We start from the raw sequence: 23,502 nt of genomic DNA on the forward strand, positions 1-23,502 counted from the left end.
CATGGAAGAATAACACAGTAGGACAACATGCTTCTTAACCTCAATTAACCAATTGTTTCCTGGGGCAGAGATACAAGACTAATTCCAACTAACTGCTAATTCTTAGAAAAGTTTTGGTCATATTTGAACTAAACCATTTAACTGCTTTTATAAGACCATTCAAAGTCCTTTCTGTTGCCATTAAAAAAAAAAAAAAAAAAAAAAAAAAAAACTCTTTCTCGTATTACATTTTTGAAGTGGTCAGACTAGCTCTTCTTCTTTGATCTGACCATTTGCAAATTGTGTTTTTGAGACCAGTTTAACTTTGGAGAGCATGTTGTAGAATATATGTTCTTGAGAGTTTGTCCCACCTTGGGCTTCATCTGCGGAAAGAGAAAACAATGGAAATAGATGAGATGAGCCTTCAAGCTTGGGTTTAGTAGGATCATTGTGTTCTGCAAACATTAGTTCAGCCCTGACAATCTCCTAGACTTCAGACCCTGAAGTGGAGTGAGAAACCTTGGTGAGTAGAGGCTGCTTTGCCTTATCTCTTGGAAAGTCTGAGCAGAAGGTTGTCTATGCTGACCTTGTGATTTGCATATTACTTTTCTTCCCTACTTTTGTGAACAGAATAGAATAGGTGCTTCAAGGTGGTGCCCCTGCCCCCTCCCTGAAAAATGTAGGAGTCAAATCAATTTGTCATGCTGTGCTCAGAGTCCCTGGGTTATATCCAAGAATAAAATAAAAGGGAAAATATTTCCAGTAGGATATAATCCTGGCTTTCCAGAAAGTACAAAACTTTCAGAGACAAATCATGAAAATTTTGTCATACATCACATATAAACAATTTTATGTCATAATTTGGGGCTTTCCAGCTAGTAGTAAATTATGCACCTGCCAATGCAGAAGACCATCCCTGAGCCGGGAGGATCCCTTGGAGGAGGGCATGGCAACCCACTCCAGTATTCTTGCCTAGAGAATCCCATGGACAGAGGAGCCTGGTGGTCTACATTCCATAGAGGTGCAAGGATTCAGACATGACTGAAGTGACTTAGAACAGCACACGTGTCATATTTAAAAAGCAAGACATAAGATAGAAGATAAAAATTACTATAAAATGGTTTATATGACTACACTGAAAACAGCATGATGTGGTTTATATGACTACCCTGAAAAAAGCATGATGTGGTAAATATTTAGAAGTTATCACATTTGTGTATTAAAGATGAATTTAAGTATAAAGAGACTTCCTAAACTAAAACACCTGTCATACAAAATGAAGTTTTATAGAAGTACAAATATTACTATCACTATTTTATTAAAAATCTTTCAATGGCTTCAGTTTTGTCCAATATGAAAATAAAAATATGAACATATCTTAAAAGGACCTGATGGTACTGAAAGTCTCTGTATTTCTGCCTTACCTCACAGTTCTGCTGCATGTGTTTATCTCCATCCCATGTGTTTCTAGTTATGCCAGCCTATTTCACTTCAGAATTTACCCCAGGATTCTTCTCTTATCAGGAATTTGCCCATATTGTCATCTTTTAGTGGAATTCTATTACTCCCTTGCTCACCGTTTCTTCTTTGCTTAGCTAATAAAATGTATTTATGTACCTCTAATACTTAGTACAATGCTTGCTAAGTTCTCATGAAGTCTATGTTAAACAAATAAACAGTATATTTGTGTATGCCGTTGCTGATAATCCCTAAGTCATGTCTGACTCTTTGCAACCCAGTGGACTCTAGCCCACCAGGCTTCTCTGTCCATGGGATTTCCCAGGCAAGAATACTGGAGTGACTTCACATTTCCAATATTTGTGTATATGTATGTGTAGATACAACCAGTCCATTCTGAAGGAGATCAGCCCTGGGATTTCTTTGGAAGGAATGATGCTAAAGCTGAAACTCCAGTACTTTGGCCACCTCATGCGAAGAGTTGACTCATTGGAAAAGACTCTGATGCTGGGAGGGATTGGGGGCAGGAGGAGAAGGGGACGACAGAGGATGAGATGGCTGGATGGCATCACTGACTTGATGGACGTGAGTCTGAGTGAACTCCGGGAGTTGGTGATGGACAGGGAGGCCTGGCGTGCTGCAATTCATGGGGTTGCAAAGAATCGGACACGACTGAGCTACTGAACTGAACTGAAAAATATATACATATATGTACCTATATACTTTTCAGTGATCAAAAATACCAATTAATCTTTAAAAATCTCAACTTTTATATCCAGTTTCCTAGGTTCAAATCCATGCTCCATCACTTTCTAGCTATGAAAGTTTAGGCTGTTACCTTGTTTATATGTAAAATGTGGCCAGTAACATACCTACTAGTTTTATGTAATGTATTTAAAATGATTTCTAGTAGGTGTTCAGTGTTCAATAAATAATGGCTATTATATGATGATGAAAGCACAATACTTATTTTTTATTATGGTTTTCTATCTACTTCATGGCTTGGTCATGTCTTCTTATATCATCTCCAAAAATATTATAGTTTTTCTCTGAAATACTTATCACCATTCTAATTACATATTACATACATCAACTATTTACTGTCTTGCAAAAAATATTGAGAGACCCATACAATCATTAATCCTATTTATTTTTTTCAAAAATATTAATATATCACCAATGCCTTACAGTCTCTGCTGCTAAGTTGCTTCAGTTGTGTCCGACTCTGTGCAACCCCATAGACAGCAGCCCACCAGGCTCCCCCGTCCCTGGGATTCTCCAGGCAAGAATACTGGAGTGGGTTGCTATTTCCTTCTCCAATGCATGAAGGTGAAAAATGAAAGTGAAGTCGCTCAGTCGTCTCCGACCCTGAGTGACCCCACGGACTGCAGCCTACCGGGCTCCTCCGTCCATGGGATTTTCCAGGCAAGAGTACTGGAGTGGGGTGCTATTGCCTTCTCTGTACAGTCTCTAGTGAGTCCTTAAGAAGTATATGTGATAGAATCATATGCATTAAACTTGGTAGCCACAAAAATCCAAGAAATTGATAAATCTACCGATCTACCTTGATAAAAATACTGAGATGTGAATAACTTGTATGTTACAATTTAATATTTTATAATAAAGTGAATAAATAAGAGGTATAGAAGCTACTAAAAGTAATCAGTTTTAGGATAGTTCAGTAGAGAAAAAAAAATTCTTTATACAACATGTGATTTTTCTGCCTAATCACTTCTTTTCCATTCTTAAGGTTGTATACAATTGTGTTATAAGTCCCACAATTTTGTTTAATTCTGGATTGAATTACAATTTTTGCATAAGCAACCATCCCAAAATTCAGCAGATTAAGACATTTATTACTCCCAGCTAGCTAACAGGTTGGCTGGGGACAGCTGATCTCAGCTTGCAGCACTTTAACAGCTCCCTATATATGATGGTTCATTTCTTAAGTCTCTCTTTTGTTCTATTGGTCTAGATATCTGCCTTTATGCCAGTAGTACACTGTTTTGATTTCTGTACATTTAAATATGTTTTAAAGTCAGGAAGCATGAGTTTTTCGCCTTTGTTAAACTTTTCTTGGCTAAGTGGGAAAAAAGGGAAGATATACCCATCTGAATGCAGAGTTCCAAAGAAGAGCAAGGAGAGAAATAAAAAGCCTTCTTAAGTGATAAATACAAAGAAATATAGGAAAACAATAGAATAGGAAAGACTAGATATCTCTTCAAGATAATTAGAGATTCCAAGGGAACATTTCATGCAAAAATGGTGGTATGGACCTAACAGAAGCAGAATATATTAAGAAAAGGTGCCAAGAATACATAGAAGAACTATACAAAAAAGATCTTAATGACCCAGTTAATCACAATGATGTGATCACTCACCTAGAGCCAGACATCCTGGAATGCGAACTCAAGTGGGACTTAGGAAGCATCACTATGAACAAAGCTAGTCGAGGGGATGAAATTCCAGCTGAGCTATGTCAAACCCTAGAAGATGATGCTGTTAAAGTGCTGCAAGCAATACATATGCCAGCAAATCTGGAAAACTCAGCAGGGCCACAGGACTGGAAAAGGTCAGTTTTCATTCCAATCCCAAAGAAAGGCAATGCCAAAGAATGTTCAAACTACCACACAATTGCACTCATCTCACATGCTGGCAAAGTAATGCTCAAAACTCTCTAAGCCAGGCTTCAAGAGTACATGAACTGAGAACTTTCAGATGTTCAAGCTAGATTTAGAAAAGGCAGAGGAACCAGAGATCAAATTGCCAACCCCTGCTGGACCATAAGAAAAGCAAGAGAATTCCAGAAAAATATCTACTTCTGCTCTATTGACTATACCAAAGCCTTTGACTGTGTGGATCACAACATACTGTGGAAAATTCTTGAAGAGATGGGAATATCAGACCACCTTACCTGCCTCCTGAGAAATCTTTATGCAGATCAAGAAGCAACAGTTAGAACTGAACATGGAACAACAGGCTGGTTACAAATCGGGAAAGGAGTAGTCAAGGCTGTAAATTGCTACCCTGCTAATTTAACTTATATGCAGAGTGCATCTTGAGAAATGCCGGGCTGGATGAAGCACAACCTGGAATCAAGATTTCCAGGAGAAATATTGATAACCTCAGATATGCAGATGACACCACCCTTATTGCAGGAAACTAAGAAGAACTAAAGAGCCTCTTGATGAAAGTGAAAGAGGAGAGTGAAAAAGTTGGCTTAAAGCTCAACGTTCAGAAAACTAAGATCATGGCATCTGGTCCCATCATTTCATGGCAAGTGGATGGGGAAATAATGGAAACAGTGAGAGGCTTTATCTTGGGCTCCAAAATCACTGCAAATGGTAACTGCAGCCATGAAATTAAAAGACACTTGCTCCTTGGAAGAAAAACTATATTTTACATAAAAGCTAGACAGCATATTAAAAAGCAAAGATATTCGTTTGCAAATAAAGGTCCATATAGTCAAAACTATGGTTTTTCCAGTAGTCATGTATGGGTGTGAGAGTTGGACTATAAAGAAAGCTGAGAACTAAAGAATTGATGCTTTTGAACTCTGGTGTTTGAGAAGACTCTTGAGGGTCCCTTGGACTGCAAGGAGATCCAACCAATTCCTCCTAAAGGAAATCAGTCCTGAATATTCATTGGAAGGACTGATGTTGAAGCTCAAGCTCTAGTACTTTGGCCACCTGATGCGAAGTACTGCCTCATTTGAAAAAACCCTGATGCTGGAAAAATTGAAGGCAGTAGGAGAAGGGGATGACAGAGGACAAGGCATCGAACCACCAAGGTTCGATGGCATACCAACCTGATGGACATGAGTTTGAGTAAGCTCCGGGAGTTGGTGATGACAGGGATGCCTGGTGTGCTGCAGTCCATAGGGTTGTCGTGAGTCAGATAAGACTGAGTGATTAGACTGAACTGAAGTGGAGCCCATAAATATACATTTACATCTAATCCAATTCTATTTTCACATAACACTCTACCATTTTGTGAGTAGTGTGAGTATCTTGTAATAATGAAATAATGTTAATCCTTCCCTTCTGTTCTTTGTGTTGTTGTTGTCATTCATTTCATTTTTATACAAGCATATTTAAATATAGATATACACATAGGTATACATAATTGAACACATTCTTGGTATTACTATTTTGAATAAATTTTATCTGTTAGATTAATTAAGAAAAAGATAAATAAAGCTTTTATTTTAAACTTTCACTTCTTCCTTTCTCAGTGCTTTTTCTTCCTTGATGTAGATCCAAGTTTCTAACCTATACCATTTCCTTTTACTTGAATAAACCTCTTTAAGCATTTATTGCAAGGCAGTTCTACTGGGAACAACACCTTCAATTTTTGTTGGTTGAGGAAGTCTTTAACTTAATCTTCATTCTTTAAAGGGTAATTTTACAAAGTACAGAATTCTAGATTGCCTCTTTTTTTTTCCTTCCACTCAATACTTTATAAATACTTCACTGTCTTGTTGCTTGTATAGTTCCTGATGGGATATTCAGTAAAATTTTAATATTTGTTTCTCTATGGTTAAAAATATTTTTCCCCTCTCACTTATTTCAGGATTTTTATCTTTGATTTTCTGTAATTGAAAATGATATGCATAGGTGTGCTTTATTGAAATTCATTCTGCTTGATGTTCTCTGAGTTTCTTGGATAAGTAGTTTGCTTTCTGATATTAAATTGGGAACATTCTCCATTATTATTATTTCAAATAAATCTTCAGTTTCTGTCTCCAATATATAATCTGGTGTTTCTATTATGAATATGTCACACCTTTTTCAGTTTTTTTCACAATCTTTATATATTTTCTGCTATTTTTACAGTCTCTATTCTTTTTGCTTTTTGGTTTTTTAGGATTCCATTGGTATATCCTCTTGCTCAGAAATTTTCCTCAGCTATGTCCAATCTACTGATAAATCCATCAAAGGTATTCTTCACTTCTATCACAGTGATAATTTCTTTTTAGTTCTTTCTTAGGATTTCCATCTCTGTGCTTACTGCTATTGCATGCTGTCTACTTTATCTATTAGAGCCCCTGGAGTATGAATCATAGTTGTTTTAAATACCTAGTCTATTTTCTTTCTCGCTGAACAAGATGTACTGGGTAAAAAGAACTGCTGTTAAGTAGGCCTCTCATAATGTGGTGGTAAATTTATGGGGGAAGGAAAATAATTTTATAATCCTATAATTAAATATCAACTTTAAAATAAGACTGAATTATGAAACTTCATAAGAATTTCTCAGGGTTTTTTTGTTTTGTTTTGTTTTGTTTCTACTTTTCTTAGGTGGGATAGGATGGCTTGAATGGGCTGTAGTTGGATATTTCCCTTTCTCCAAGTCAGTTAGGCTCTGATACTACTCCGTCAGGTTAGGTTCTTGTGAAATACTTTTCCCTGAGGGCAGGTCTTGTGAAGACTAAGAGAGTGCTCTGGTATATTTCAAAAATTTTTCATTCATCTCCTCCTACCATAGCAGTGGGGGTTTCTTTTCTAATATTTACCATGAAAACTCTGCTATGCTCCTAGGAATGATGTCATGGTATTGTGGGGTCTCTTCTATGACAGATTCTCCCAAGAGGTTTTAGCTCCTAGACTTGTCCACACTGAGCCTCCAGCAATTCATCAGTTACAATTCAGTTACCATGGCATTATTTTCTGTGCCTGTTTCTGGTTTCAATCTGTGTCTCTGCTCCAGTAAGCAATGACCCCTCATATTAGCCTGTCTATCTCTGCAGGCAGAAGTGTGTCCTGTGTTCTCACTTGTCTTATGGATCTGAGAAAAATTCTTGATATTTCAGTCTACTCAGCTTTAACTTATTAAGATAAAGTGGTGACTTCAGTTCTGAGTCCTTATATGTGGAACCAAAACCAAACAGTTTTATTTTCTTTCTTAATTCTGCTCACAAATTGGCCTGCTTTGTTTTGTTTTGGGGCTTACCTCTGTCTTGTAGAACCGGATTTACGTGGTCAAAAGAAACTAGTTGATGCATTCAACAATCTGCCTGGCAACAACCTTTCTTAAGTCTTTTTTTTTTTTTTTTTTTTGACTGTGGGTAAAACAGATTTCTACTTTTCAAGCCTCCAGTAACAGTTTTATTTTTTTTCCTATCTTCACAAGCTTGTCACTTTCAAAGCCAAAGTGCTACATATTTTAGAATCTTATTATGATAGGACCCTATTTCTAGTTGCCACTTTTAATAATGGTTGACTGTTTAGGCTTAACAAACCCTCTCAAGTTCAACTGGAGTTTAGTTGATCTAGGATGTATTCAGTTGAAGTGTATCTGCTCCATACTTTGCTTTTAGAATTCTTGAACCAATGGGCTAGACTATGCATGCTTATCTTAGGACAATGGCAGAGGTTCAGGAGAGCAAGATCAATAGTACATGGATTTTTTTTTAACCCTTTTGTCTCTTCACACCTGCTATACTCCACTTACAAATATGACAACAAGACCAATTCTAAAGAAAGCTTGCTTTGTGCTGTACCTTCTGCCCACAGAGGTGGAAGATGGTTGAAGTAAATATTTCTGAATAATTACCTAATCTGCAACAACTTAGTCCACATTTGTACAGATGCTTTTAAATAAAATTTTCATTTATTCCCCTTTTTGTCTCTCAATAAATACACACAGTTACTACTAGCACATATGCAAATTAGAAAAAAAAAGGTTCTTTCTTTTGGTTGTATTACCAAACTCAGATTTGGCTTCTTGCCACTCAGAAAACCAGTAATTTGAGATCAAGTGTCAGTACAAAGGAAAGGTGCTTTAATTAGAAAAGCTGGCCATCTGGGGAGATGGTGGACTCATATCCAGAGCCCAACTCTGAAAATTCTGCTCAGCCATGACAGAGTTTGAAGGGAAAAGTAGTAGGAAGAATCTCAATGAATCTTCGAGGCAGGAGGTTGGATTCTGTACTAATCCCCATTGCATGAAGACTGGCTGACTCTTCAGATGTTATCTTGCCCCAGTGATCTGCCTGCAGTATTCCTTAGGATGCTATTGGACATAGAGAACTAATCATTGTTTAGCTGCTTAATTCTGCATTCTTATTTTTGTCTAGAAAAAGTTAAGAAAGGCATGGTGTGCATTCAGCAGAGCCTAAGTCAGGAGTTAGGTTAAACTGCCTAGTGATCTTACTCCTATGATTATATTCCTTTAAGGTTAGAGAGGAATAGAAATGGCAAATAGGAAAGGGGCAGAAGAGCCACTTTCAGTCCCCCACTGTCAGACATTATTCCATTTCTATTGGATTAGAGGTGAAGTTCCATTTTCTATAACGTCTTCACAGAGACAAAGGCCCTATACTCTTAGAGTGGAGATATCAACATTGGTCTGTAGCATCTTTTTGCTGACAGTTTTTCTACTGTCTTACGTATACGGACATAGCAAGTTACAATTAATTTGTGCACATAGATATGATTATTATAAGCAATAATGTTGATCCCATGCTCTTCACGCCAGTTCTTGGAATTGTACCAGCCGTGAATGCAATGTGTGCATGTTAAGTTGATTCAGTCATGTCTGACTCGTTGTGACCCCATGGACTGTAACCCACCAGGCTCCACTGTCCATCGTATTCTCCAGACAAGAATACTGGAGTGGGTTGCCATACACTCCTCCAGGGGATCTTCCCGACCCAGGGATGGAACCTGCATCTCCCTGGATAGGGAAGATCCCCTGGAGGAGGGCATGGCAACCCACTCTACTATTCTTGCCTGGAGAATCCCATGGACACCACTTAGCTATGTCATGGCTACCATTGAGTCATCATAAAATTAGCTTTCTCCCTCCCTCTCCCCTAGTTACAGTTATAGTATCTGTAAAACAACTCAAAAATACGCATCAGACTCTGAGTCTGTGACTCTATTGTCCCAATCATTAACTGGTCAGTTTGGTACTAGGTAGGGGGAGGGGGCCTGCCAGATTCTGCTCAGTTTCAGATGGATACATTTCTAATGTGCAAGGTTTCATAAGTAAAAAGAGTTAAATTTTAGGTCATTCTTATCCTTTCATTTATAAGTCTTCATGAATTGAATGAGTGGCACCACTAAATACAGATATAGCACACAAATCTAACAACAGAATTTACAAGTGTATTCTTAACAAGTCATAGCTTCCTAGACTTAAGACTTGTGATATGTAAATTCATATACCATCTTCTCTAAACTGATTTTTTTTTTTGCATCCGAATCACCAATAATGCATTCAAAATAGGATCTTTTACATTGAGAGAACATTATGCTTTGTTACTATGGAAACTATCTGCTCTTCCTGAAAATCTTTCTTTCTTTTCCTCTCTCTGCATGTTTTACCCCTCAAATTCCTTGGCTGACATTTTGTGTCTGCCTTTACTCTGATTTTGATTAAGTGGAGTTTTATGACCCTCATACACCAAGTATAATCATTTCTTTGATGTGAAACTTTGCTTTCTTTTCCAAGAAAGAAAGATGTAAGTAATCATTTGTCATTTATTTCTACCATCTCTTTAATTTTTAGATAGCAAAATGTCACATCTAAATAAATCTTTCAGAGGAATAAATATTTAAGTAAATAAAATAATTGCTAGCAATTGGACATAGACTATATGATCATCTTCACTCTTTATTTAGAACTAGTATAGAGCATAAACTGGAGCCTTTAACTTAGCCAACATAGCCCCTGAAATCTGTGATTTTCCCTAAGGCTTTCATGAGTGATACAAAAATTGCCAATACATTGTGCCAATGGATGGCTTAAAGGATTCAAGACACTCCAAGTGTTAAAACCTAAGAAAGCTTTAGTGGAGTGTTTTGTCTATAAAAAGAGAGCTGACTTGGGAATAAGATGAGAGCAATATGTCCATCAATGATTTTAGAAAAAAAGAAAAATGAATCCCCTACCTTTCTACTACAATGTTTAGTGATGAAATATGAGATCATACTCAGAATTTGAAGGTCATTTTCAGTTAGGAATTAATCAAGAATTCATGAGCAGTGAAATTTTGATAGGGATAGGGACAAGATAGAGAGTGTCAATAATCCATATTTAAATGGAGTTGGGATATGCCTTTTAATTATTCATCTATATTTTTGGCTTGGTGACTTGCTATTTGGAAACCAAAAGAATGGCTTTTGATGCTTATCATGGTTAATTTCATATATCAACTTGGCTGGCCTATGTTGTCCAGTTGGTCAAACACTAGTCTAAATGTTGTTTTGAAGGTATTTTATAGACATGAATAACACTTATACTCAGTCTATTTTAAGTAAAAGAGATTATCTGCAATAAAGTAAACAGGTCTCATGAAAAGTGAGGTTTTCAAGAGAAAAAGAAATTCTGTCTCAAAATTGTAACATATTTGGCAAATCTAATACAGTTATGTTAAGTTTAAAAATAAAATAAAATTTAAAAAATAAATAAATAAATAAATAAAAAAAATTAATTTAAAAAAAAAAAAATTGTAACATAGAAATCTTACCTAAATTTGCAGTCTGTCAGTCTGCACTATAAACTTTGGATTTAATGCTAAATTTCCACCCTGCCAACCTGCCATTCAGATTTTGGACTTGTGGGTCTTCAGGATCGCCACAAGTAAGTTATTTAAAATACATCTCTTTCTTTATATACTTATACTCATTGGTCCTATTTTTCTGGAGACTTATTAAAGAAAATATATTCTGACAGTTGTTAACTGGTAAGGAAGACTTAGACTATTGCATTTGGGGAGAAAGATCAGACTCAGCTCCAAATACAACAAAGACAAGTGGGAATTTATGGCCAATGAGCAGGGTGGGTGGGTGTGGAGGTCATTGAATGGAAAATTATTACTAAGAGAAACCAAGGAGGGTATGATTCTTGCTAAGCCAATTTAACAGATTTTTTCTAAAAGCAAGCCAGGGTGATCAGATATCAAGGGTTGGGAGGATTCTCACTAAATTGACTCAACAGATTTCTTGTTGAAACTAGATTTGGCCAGGACACAGAAGCCCAAAGTTGAGACTGAGTTGAAAAGAAGGCTCACAGAAAAGTGTGGTCAAGGAGAGAGTCTTTGTGAGAACAATGACTACTCTATGAGTGCTTTCCAAAGTTATCTTCTATTACACATCTAAAAATCATAAGCATATTTTAGTCACTTTTTTGGGAGGGCATAAAATATGACATGAAACGTAAGTTTTATTTTAAAAGTTTGTGTATATGTACTAAAGATTTGAGAATTCTAACTCTTTTGTAAATAACTGGCTAAACAGAGATATTTTGGCATCTGTGGAAATATCTACTTGTCCACAATGAATAGAAATTTAGTATCTATGAGGGTAAATGTAGGATAATTTTATTCATTTTCAAGCAGAGCATATTTTAAATCTATGGTCCAAGTTTTAAATTTATTGTGTAGAATGGAAAGCGGTGTTCTCTTTCTTATTATGTCAAATAATAGCATTGTAAATTATGAAATATTTCTTTAACGGCAGCAGCTGGCTTACGGCTATGTAAAGTGCAATCTCAGCTATACCCATTATTTTGAAATTCCTAGAGTTGGAACTGAAAATAAGAGCAGATAAAACTTTATTAACAAATACACAAAAATGTACTCATTAAAATATAGGCACATAATTCTAAGGAATGGTTTAATAGTATATGTGAAGACCAACTCAGTAAGTGCTGCCCTTGTAAATACTCCTGTCTGCATTACTATCTGTAACAGTGAACCATTTTTACTATCAAGATGAAGAGGTAATAATAGTGTCAAGAGAGCCTATGTAAATGAATCTCATAGGCATTGTAACAGCACATAATAGAAATGACTTTCTCACCTGGTAAATGACTTTCTAAAAGGCCAGTAGTGGCACAAATTCAATTATTGCAAACCTGTGAGTTTCTTTCCTACTAGTTAGTATGTCTTTTTTGTTTTCTTGATAATAGGAAAGTGTTTCTAAAGTAGTAATGGAGAAAAAATTACATATGACTGATATAAGGAAGTGAGAAACGGAATATATCTTATATTGCAAATGTGCCACTCTCCTTTGAAGTAATGGGGGTGATTTATTAGAGAACAAATGACCAAGAAGCATCATGTGCATTTATTATATTAGGTTTTAAGAGAGTACAGAATAGATGAATTTTTTGTCAACTTGGCACTTTCCTGTACAGCATTTCAGTTCCCAAGTGTTTGCTGAAAAATAACAGGTCTTTGTAAGTGATGTGCAGTGAAGTTGCCATCCACAGGACTTAAGCAGATTACTGTGAAAAACTGCATTAAAAAAATAAACCTTAAAATTCATCCATCTTTACACTACAAAAAATAAATATGTTTAACATATTAATATACATTATGACCTCCAAATAAATGTAACTTATAAAATTTCAAAGACTTTATTTTTTAACCAGACTTTTCCATGATACTAGTGTCTATAGAATTAAATGTTACAGATTGTATTATTGTTCCGAGTATTGGCTCCCTTGACCATAGGAAGATGACTTGTTCCTACCAGGCACTATGTGACAGGCAGAATCTCATTGTGAAAGAAGAATTTATTCTTGTCCCATGGACAAGTCTTGGACATAAAACTCATTTTGTGCAATATAATGTGGACAGAAGTGATGAAGGAATAGTTGGAGGCTAGGCTATAAGAAGCATCTCATGGATTGTCCATGTCCTTTTCCTCTGCCAAGAGGTCACGATAGAGGTAATTCTTTTAGTCTGGATCATAGAATGAATTGAAATCTGGAACAGAGCTACAAGAAACCCTCAAAGGGCATGTACAATGAGAGAAAATAAACTCCTCTTGTAGATTGCTAAAATTTGTGTGGGTTATTTTTTTTACCACAACTTAATTTAGTAAATCTGTTGGCTGCATATGCTTTGGGAGAAATTCATCCTAAATGAATGTTTTTATACTATATTGGAATAAAATTTACAAATTTAATCTTTGAAGTGTAACCGCTATAACTGCAATCTTCTTGTGAATTTATCTTAGTATATTAGGCTCCAGTTATCATACAGTGTCAAAAAGACACAATCTGGCTTTAAGTAGACTTAAGGCAAATAGAGGATATCAGTTTTGAACAATGGGAATACATTATATAGGTATAAACTTTTATAAACTATATTCTTCACATATGAAATATGAACATTGTAAAATTGTATCTATAATAAATATTCTGTATCGATACTGAAGATTATTCCTTCAGTAATAATAATTACTTAACATGATATAGCAATAGAACTAGGAAAACTGTCTAAATGTTAATAATTAACGTAACTATTATATATACGTATTTGTACCTACAACTATCATATATATGTGTGTGTGTGTGTGTGTGTGTATATGTGTGTATATATATATATATATGTATACACCTGCATCTTCAATCCAAAAGTGTTACTAAATTGCTGATAGTAACTCCATTCTCAGCCTCATCAAAATATTGTTAATTCTTCTGTTAATGGTTTCTCATTGTCTCTGTGGTAAATCTTAGAGTCTTAGCCAGACACTCAAGGAAGGCATTATTTTTCTGAATCTAGTAGAATAAGTTTTCTCTTGTATTACTTTTCTGACTCTTATATTTTTAGCCAAACTAAAGTTATTTTCTAGCCAATCTAGAGTTTTCTAATAAACTGCAAAAGCTATTTCTTAATACCAGATTTTGGCTTATCATTTATTTCTTTATGTCTCACTCTATATATTTATCCTTCATGTCTCAGTATTGAGATGATCCTCTCAGTGAAAACTTATTTGATCCCACCAGCTGGAAGCAATACCTGCATGTGAAAATTAGGACTCCTGTAAGACTAATACTTTCTCCTTTGCATTTTAACTTTATGCAATTGTCATCCATTCTGTAATTTCTTTAAGGGTAGCAGTTGCTCTTTATATTACACTCATACTGGACTAGGTTTTACAGGTCAAGTTATATTTTCTACATATCCCATTATAGACTTCCACATTACATATGGTGTGCACTAGAGCATCTTGAAAAAATGAATGAATAGAAGTTGTCATGCCCTGTTCAAAAATATTATCTCTTCTATTGTACCAGTGAAAAGAGTCTGAGAATTTACTGAAACATAATGTCTCATACTGATTCTACTATTTTGTAGGTTAAAAATGAATTTCATAGGTGTGATATTATGTTATTTACACAAGGATTAGAAATTGATAGGCCTTTTCTGATATTACTAAGCATTTACATATGTTTGACTGAAATTACCAGATATAGAACACTTCCTTGTTCATAATAATTGATCATTTAATTCCCTCAAAATGGATATAAAGGAATTTTATATATGCACACCTCTGAAACACTTTTTTTTGGCTAGCAATAGTTTATAAAACATGTGGCATTCATTTATTTGCATAGTATAATTTTAGTATTTCTCTGTACTTTGTTATTTTTCTGAAACAGAAAAATAGATTTTGCTAAATTTCTGGATATTTTCTTTTGCCTCATTTATCAAAATGCCCTAAAAGAAAATCATTCATCTGACAATAATGTAAGGCAATAAATAACAGCATGAGTTTTACATTCTACACTTTTGTTTAACTTTCCCTTTCATGGATATTAACATAAATATAAGAGCAAATATTGATAATACTCTGCCTCAGAGATACTAAGTGAAAATCTAGCCATATAAAAATTAAATAATGTCTTATGAATATACTTAATTAGTGTTGGTTTTCAATATTTGCTAATGATACTATAAAAATTTTACTCTTTAAGTTTTTTGCTAACATTATCAGATGTATATGTAAAAGAGATGAAAAATATTTTGATTTATATTTCTAACACATTGTTTCAGCCAAAGTAAGGGTCCATTACTAGAATATAAAAGAAAAAATTAAAAAATCATAACTGGACAAACTGGAAAAACACACAATGGAGAGCGAGGCAGGAGAAAAAACAAAAATTTAAATGAATTTGTATATTGAAAAGGAAGTAGTGAGCAAAAAACCAGTTAGTACTCTAAAAGAGTACTCTTTTAGAAGGGCAGTTTGGAAAGAAATAGTCATGAAATTAACATCATTAGTAAACTTACTTTGTCCATTTCTCTTAAGGTAAAAAGACAATTAGGGATACTGTCAGATTCTCCCTAGAGCTTCTTCTGAGTTTGCCTATACCAGTTTTCTACTGCTGCTATACAAAGCACAACAACCTGCCAACTTAAAGCAATACCAACTCACTGTCTCACAGTTTTGTAGCTTCAAAATCTGACACTGTGTCTCACCCGGCTAAAATCAAGGTTATTGCAGGGCTCTATCTGTACCGAAGGCTTTGAGGAACAACAGTTCTTTGGGGTTGTTAACCAGATTCAATTATTTGCAGTTATAGGCTGATGTCCCCATTTCCTTGCTGATCCTCAGCCAGAAACCTCCTTTAGTTGTAAGAAGTTTCTGTTCCTTATAGATGGGCCACTGCACCTCAGAATTAACAATGGCAATTGAAATCCTTCTCATGCATGGAATCTTCTTGACTTTTTTTTCCTGCTGCAAAGGTTTCAAAAGACTTTTTATTAACTTGGAGACCAAGGAAATAATGTACCATGAATTTAATCTGAAAAATAATAGAAAATTCTAGTGTTCGTGACCGCCATAAGCCCACTCTTACCTGACTATATATGGGACACAGGTATTGCTTCAATGGATATTTTTAAAAATCTAGCCATATGTTGAAATTGGTCTCAATATGTTGTTTAATAGATAGAGGCAAGAAGATTAATAGGCACACAGATGAACAGAATAATTAGCAAGCTTGATTAAACCACATGCAGAATCTGCACCTAAGATAAAGAAAATACACAGAATAGCATAAGCAGAAGTGTTTAGCTGCTGGAATTTTTTGAAGAAAAGTAGACATTCTTCTCTGTTTATGTCATTCTGTTTTAGGTATATATCCCTGCTTTGATAATATCTTCAGGAAACTATCACAGCACCGACTAATATATAATTTGAAAACATACCAATGCATTTGTCTATTTCTTTGTTTACTTTCAGTAGCATTTCCATCACACATCAGGGCAAAGTAAAATGGAGTACTGCAGCCCTTAATTCTCTGCCATCTGACACTGAAATTTACTACATCCTTTTATTGTAATTTAAACCTTAAAGCACATAACTAACTAAAGGAAGATAAATAAAGGAAAGAAATATTTTGTGCCAGAAATAGTTGTTTATAGTAACAACTGTGATGAGAGCTTTAATACTGTGAGGACTTCTTATTTGGAAGTTGTCTTTTATTTCAGGCAAGTCAGTTGTAGAAGACAGATTCTTCTCAAGATGTAATAAATGATCTTGTGTTTTACTCCTTAGAAGACTGTAGATGGTATTGTAGAAGCCAAGCACATTTATAGGGTGCTCAAACTTACTGATATAGATCTGACAAAGTTGTAGCCTATAGATTGAACTGTATGATCTATATAAGTTTAAAGCCTGTGTCAATGTGACTAAAATCACAAGATCTAAACAAGTGAGGATTACAAATTTGCCAAGAATCAGTCCTTCCCAAAAAGCACAATCCTGATATGACTTAAGTGAGGGAAGTTTCACTTTACTTCTATTTTTTGATTAAATGTCTATAATGAATTAAAATGAAATTAAACAAAATCATCTTTACTATTTGTCATCATGATAAAATACTTGTGAATACCCTCAAACCAAACATGTAATCATATACAACACATGTAGACAATTGGCTTTCATTTCAGATCTGAATTATTTTCTCCTTCCAAATAAATTGAATTAACTCTGAAGTTAAAAAGTATCTTTTTTTGTATTTTGTAGTAATATAAGTGATTGTGGCCATGAATCCCAGAGTAAATCTTACTATCTAGTAAGTATTCATCACTTGAAAGCTGGAAGAGTTAATTTCAGGCACAGAAGGGACAGGATAAAAATCAGTTATGTTATTTTAAAATATTATTTTATAAATAATACTATGTAGTGGTATATAGAAATATTTATATTACTCTGCTTGGAAATGGTAGAAAAGGAGGCAGAATATGGACAAAATTTTGGAACATGTGTATATAAAGGGTGACCTATGTTCCTGTAAAACTCATCCCTTAAATACAGTGATGCATAAATAAAAATACATTTATACATACATACACATGCAGAAGTTATGAAAAACTGTATTTGTTGCTTGAGTCAATCATGAATGGAGGCAGGTATAGATATCTGCATACTTTAAAAACACCAAGCTAGGTATAAATGAAAGGGAGACTGGATGGAAGATATCTGTGTCTAGACTGATATAATATTTCTGGATTTGTATTTTTCATAGTGAAGTCCTCATGTGCACATGTTTAAAATTTTAATGTCTTTCTGAAAAAGCAGGCCTATCAACTTCAGTGAAGGATACTGTAAACTGGCAATAATTAGCCCCAAATTTCGGTAATCTTGGGAAAATACTGAATTAGAAACAGGAAGTAAATTTTCTTTTATAAAACAAAAAATATGTCTTAAGGGGAGTGGGAATGGTTTCAGGTACATAGTGGACTTGTGTGTGGGTGTAGGGTGGTACATATTATAAATGGGATTTACTGTCTACAACCTCATATTAAATACATTGAAGTATAGAGTTTTGTTATAATCAAGCATAGTAAAAATAACAGATTTCTAGAAAATCTAGAGTTCCAATGTGAAAGACATGGATTGTTGCTGTTGTCTAGTTGCTCAGTTGTATCCGACTCTTTGTGACCCCATGGACTGCAGCAGGCAAGGCTTTTCATTTTATTCTGTCCTTCATCAACTACTGGAGCTTGCTTAAACTCATGTCCATTGAGTCAGTGATGCCATCCAACCATCTTGTCCTCTGTCATCCCCTTCTCCTCCTGCCTTCAATTTTCCCAGCATCAGGGTATTTCTAATGAGTCAGCTCTTTATATCAGGTGGCCAAAGTATTGGAGCTTCAGCATCAGTCCTTTTAATGAATATTCAGGATTGATTTCCTCTGTGATTGGTTTGTGATCCACACAGTCAATAAACTGTGGAAAATTCTGAAAGAGATGGGAATACCATACCACCTGATCTGCCTCTTGAGAAATTTGTACGCAGGTCAGGAAGCAACAATTAGAACTGGACATGGAACAACAGACTGGTTCCAAATAGGAAAAGGAGTACACCAAGGCTGTATACTGTCACCCTATTTATTTAACTTATATGCAGAGTACATCATGAGAAATGCTGGACTGGAAGAAACACAAGCTGGAATCAAGATTGCCGGGAGAAATATCAATAACCTCAGATATGCAGATGACACCACCCTTATGGCAGAAAGTGAAGAGGAACTAAAAAGCCTCTTGATGAAAGTGAAAGTGGAGAATGAAAAAGTTGGCTTAAAGTTCAACATTCAGAAAACAAAGATCATGGCATCCAGTCCCACCACTTCATGGGAAATAGATGGGGAAACAGTGGAAACAGTGTCAGATTTCATTTTTCTGGGCTCCAAAATCACTACAGATGGGGACTGCAGCCATGAAATTAAAAGACGCTTACTCCTTGGAAGGAAAGTTATGACCAACCTAGATAGCATATTCAAAAGCAGACATCACTTTGCCAACAAAGGTTCGTCTAGTCAAGGCTATGGTTTTTCCTGTAGTCATGTATGGATGTGAGAGTTGGACTGTGAAGAAGGCGAAGCACCGACGAGTTGATGCTTTTGAACTGTGGTGTTGGAGAAGACTCTTGAGAGTCCCTTGGATTGCAATGAGATCCAACCAGTCCATTCTGAAGGAGATCAGCCCTGGGATTTCTTTGGAAGGAGTGATGCTAAAGCTGAAACTCCAGTACTTTGGCCACCTCATGTGAAGAGTTGACTCATTGGAAAAGACTCTGATGCTGGGAGGGATTGGGGGCAGGAGGAGAAGGGGACGACAGAGGATGAGATGGCTGGATGGCATCACTGACTCGAAGGACGTGAGTCTCAGTGAACTCTGGTAGTTTGTGATGGACAGAGAGGCCTGGCGTGCTACGGTTCATGGGGTTGCAAAGAGTCGGATACGACTGAGCGACTGATCTGATCTGATGATTGGTTTGATCTCCTTGCAGTCCAAGGACTCTCAAGAGTCTTCTCTAACACCACAGTTCAGAAGCTTCAATTCTTCAGCATTCAGCCTTCTTATGGTTCAACTCTCACATCCATACATGACTACTGGAAAACCATAGCTTTGATACATGGACCATTGTCAGCAAAGTAATGTTTCTGCTTTTTAATACACTGTCTAGGTTTTTCATAGCTTTTATTCCAAGGAGCAACCATATTTTAATTTCATGGCTGCAGTCACCATCTGCAGTGACGTTGGAGCCCAAGAAAATAAAATCTGTCACTGTTTCCATTGTTTTCCCATCTATTTGCCATGAAGTGATGGGACCAGATGCCATGATCTTAGTTTTCTGAATGTTGAGTTTGAAGCCAGTCTTTTCACTCTACTCTTTCACTTCATCAAAAGGGTCTTTAATTCCTCTTTTCTTTCTGCCATAAGGGTGGTGTCATCAGCATATCTGAGTTACTGATATTTCTCCTGGCAATCTTGATTCCAGCTTGTGCTTGATCCAGCCCAACATTTCACATGGTGTACTCTGCATATAAGTTAAATAAGCAGGGTGACAGTATACAGCCTTAATGTTCAGTTCAGTTCAGTCATTCAGTTGTGTCTGACTCTTTGTGACCCCATGGACTGCAGCACAACAGGCCTCCTTGTCCATCACCAACTCCCGGAATTTGCTCAAACTCATGTCCATTGAGTCAGTGATGCCATCCAACCATCTCATCCTCTGGCTTCCCCTTCTCCTTCTGCCTTTAGTCTTTCTCAGCATCAGGGTCTTTTCAAATGAGTCAGTTCTTCACATCAGGTGGCCAATGTACTGGAGTTTCAGCTTCAGCATCAGTCCTTCCAATGAATATTTAGGACTGATTTCCTTTAGGATGGACTGGTTGGATCTCCTTGCATTCCAAGGGATTCTCAAGAGTCTTCTCCAACACCATAGTTCAAAAGCATCAATTCTTCAGCACTCAGCTTTCTTTATAGTTCAACTCTCACATCCATACATGACTACTGGAAAAACCATAGCTTTGACTAGATGAACCTTTGTTGGCAAAGTAATGTCTCTCTGCTTTTTAATATGCTGTCTAGGTTGGTCATAACTTCTTCCAAGGAGCAAGCGTTTGTTAATTTCATGGCTGCAGTCACCATCTGCAGTGATTTTGGAGCCCCCCAAAATAAAATCTCTCACTGTTTCCACTGTTTTCCCGTCTGTTGGCCATGAAGTTATGGGACCAGATGCCATGATCTTAGTTTTCTGAATGTTGAGTTTGAAGCCAACTTTTTCACTCTGCTCTTTCACTTTCATCAAGAGGCTCTTTAGTTCTTATTCACTTTCTGCCATAAGCGTTGTATCATCTGCATACCTGAAGTTATTGATATTTCTCCCAGCAATCTTGATTCCAGCTTGTGCTCTATCAAGTCCAGCATTTCTCATGATGTACTCTGCATATAAGTTAAATAAGCAGGGTGACAATATGCAGCCTTGTTGTACCCCTTTTCCAATTTGGAACCAGTCTGTTTTTCCATGTCCGGTTTTAAGTGTTGCTTCTTGCACTGCATACAGGTTCTTCAGGAGGCAGGTCAGGTGGTCTGGTATTCCCATCTCTTTAAGAATTTTTGACAGTTTGTTGTGATCCAAAAGATTTAGTGTAGTCAGTGAAGCAGAAGTAGATGTTTTTCTGGAATTCTCTTGCTTTCTCTATGATCCAAAGGATGTTGGCAATGATGATCTCTGGTCCCTCTCCCTTTTCTAAACCCAGCTTGAACACCTGGAAGTTCTTGGTTCATGTACTGTTGTAGCCTGTCTTGGAGAATTTTGAGCATTACTTTGCTATCATGTGAAATGAGTGCAATAGTGTGGTAATTTGAAAATTCTTTGGAATGGATACACATAGGCAACCTTTTCAGGATGCTTAGACTTGTGCCAGTATAAATGTCAAGGGATCTAGAAAGATCATATACAATTAAATCCTACATGAAGAGGATAACAAAAACAGGAATGTTAACATCAGTGATTGTTTAAAAATAAAGTTTTGTGCAATATAATTATAAAATATAGAGGTACCATATGCCAATTTAACCTATAAAATTCACCACAATATCATCTATATATAAAAGTTACCTGAAATATGAAATATATCCTTTACACTTGGAGTAAAAAATGATTTTTTGACAATTAGTAATATATTTCATATGTCTTTAATTTGATCAAATAGTATACTGATCTCCAAAATCATAGATAATCCTTCTTAACACATGAGTAAATTGGTGTCAAGAAATCATTTCTCACTTAAGGTATAATACATCTCCATGCATTTATGTAACATTAGTTTGAAATTTAATTCCCACACTCATGGCTGAATTAAGAATGAAAACACTAGATATACTAACTGTTGATGAGATCACAAGAGCAACTAGAAATCTCATAAACAATTGCCAAAAGTGTAATTCCTGCACTCACTCTGGAGAACTATGCAACAGTATCTAAAGAATATAGCACTTGTAGTTTTAGATATACACTCAAGAGAAAGGAGTGTTTGCACACAGAGGGTAGGTTAAAAATGCTCATAACAGTTTTAGTGATAATAGCCATAAAGTAGAAACAATTCAAATATCCATCTAGTTGAAAATTTATGAACAAAAATTCATAAAATGGAATTTAGGATAGAAATAAAAATGTACTAGTAATTCCTACAATGAGAATGTATTTTTAAAAAACTTTATTTTGAGCAAAAGATACTAGGCACATTAGGCTATGTTTCCATTTATATGAAATGTAAGAAAAGACAAAACGTGCAATTAGAGAAGTCAGAATGGTGGTTACTAACAGGTGACATAAGTAAGCTTCCTAAGAGTGAGAGAAATGTCAATGTCTTAGTCTTTCAGGTGGTCATGTGATTATGTGCCTATACAAACATATGCAGCTATTCATCGAATTGTGGGCATTCTATTGCATGTAAGTCATATCATTTACACAGATTATGAAAACTTCTTGAAGACAAATTTACAAATTACATTGAATCATTGTACTAGAAAAATACAACCCTTTGAAACAGACACATGAAGGAGACTTAATTGGATCTATACATATTAAGTAATTAAAATAGCAATTAAAAATTTTTTCCCAATGAAACTTTGGGGATCATATGTCTTTACCAGTGAATTCTATCACACTATTTAAGAAATAATTGATTAAAACAAAGGGGAAATGATCTAAGTCATTTATGAGACTTGCATTTTCTTTATATCAGAACCTTAAGAATAAAGCATAGCATATGCATTTTAAGTATAGATCCCTAAAGATCTATACAAAAAAATAAAAAAAAATAAACAAAAATATTTGACACATTAAATATGAAATATGAAATTTAGAATATCATTATTCATGTTCTCAGTTCAGTCAGTCGCTCAGTTGTGTCTGACTCTGCGACCCCATGAATCGCAGCACGCCAGGCCTCCCTGTCCATCACCAACTCCTGGAGTTCACTCAGACTCACGTCCATAGAGTCGGTGATGCCATCCAGCCATCTCATCCTCTGTCGTCCCCTTCTCCTCCTGCTCCCAATCCCTCTCAGCATCAGGGTCTTTTCCAATGATTCTTTCTGGAGTTATTTCTCCATTGATCTCCAGTAGTATACTGGGCACTTAACCAACCTGGGGAGTTCCTCTTTTAGTATCCTATCATTTTGTCTTTTCATATTGTTCATGGGGTTCTCAAGACAATTTTTTTTTTTTGCAAGCTGTCATGAATACTTTATTTTTTTAATTTTATTTTATTTTTAAACTTTACATAATTGTATTAGTTTTGCCAAATATCAAAATGAATCTGCCACAGGTATACATGTGTTCCCCATCCTGAGCCCTCCTCCCTCCTTCTTCCCCATTCCATCCCTCTGGGTCGTCCCAGTGCACCAGCCCCATGACTTGGAAGTTGAATTTTGATTTATGAATTTCTGCTGAGAGAGGAAGATGGAGAGAGAGAGAGTCAAAGGCAGAGGCAGAGATAAAATGGGATTTGGGTTTTACCATTT

The 23,502-nt window shown here is 35.8% G+C and overlaps 1 long non-coding RNA gene across 1 annotated transcript in view; it reads left to right on the forward strand.

The window, feature by feature from the left end:
- LOC129633660 (uncharacterized) overlaps nucleotides 1-23,502 on the forward strand; it is a 162,726-nt gene that overhangs the window by 86,291 nt on the left and 52,933 nt on the right. The gene's annotated exons all lie outside the window — the stretch shown is intronic.

The sequence above is a fragment of the Bubalus kerabau genome, chromosome 19 (genome assembly GCF_029407905.1).
Source record: "Bubalus kerabau isolate K-KA32 ecotype Philippines breed swamp buffalo chromosome 19, PCC_UOA_SB_1v2, whole genome shotgun sequence".
NCBI classification, from domain to species: Eukaryota; Metazoa; Chordata; class Mammalia; order Artiodactyla; family Bovidae; genus Bubalus; species Bubalus kerabau.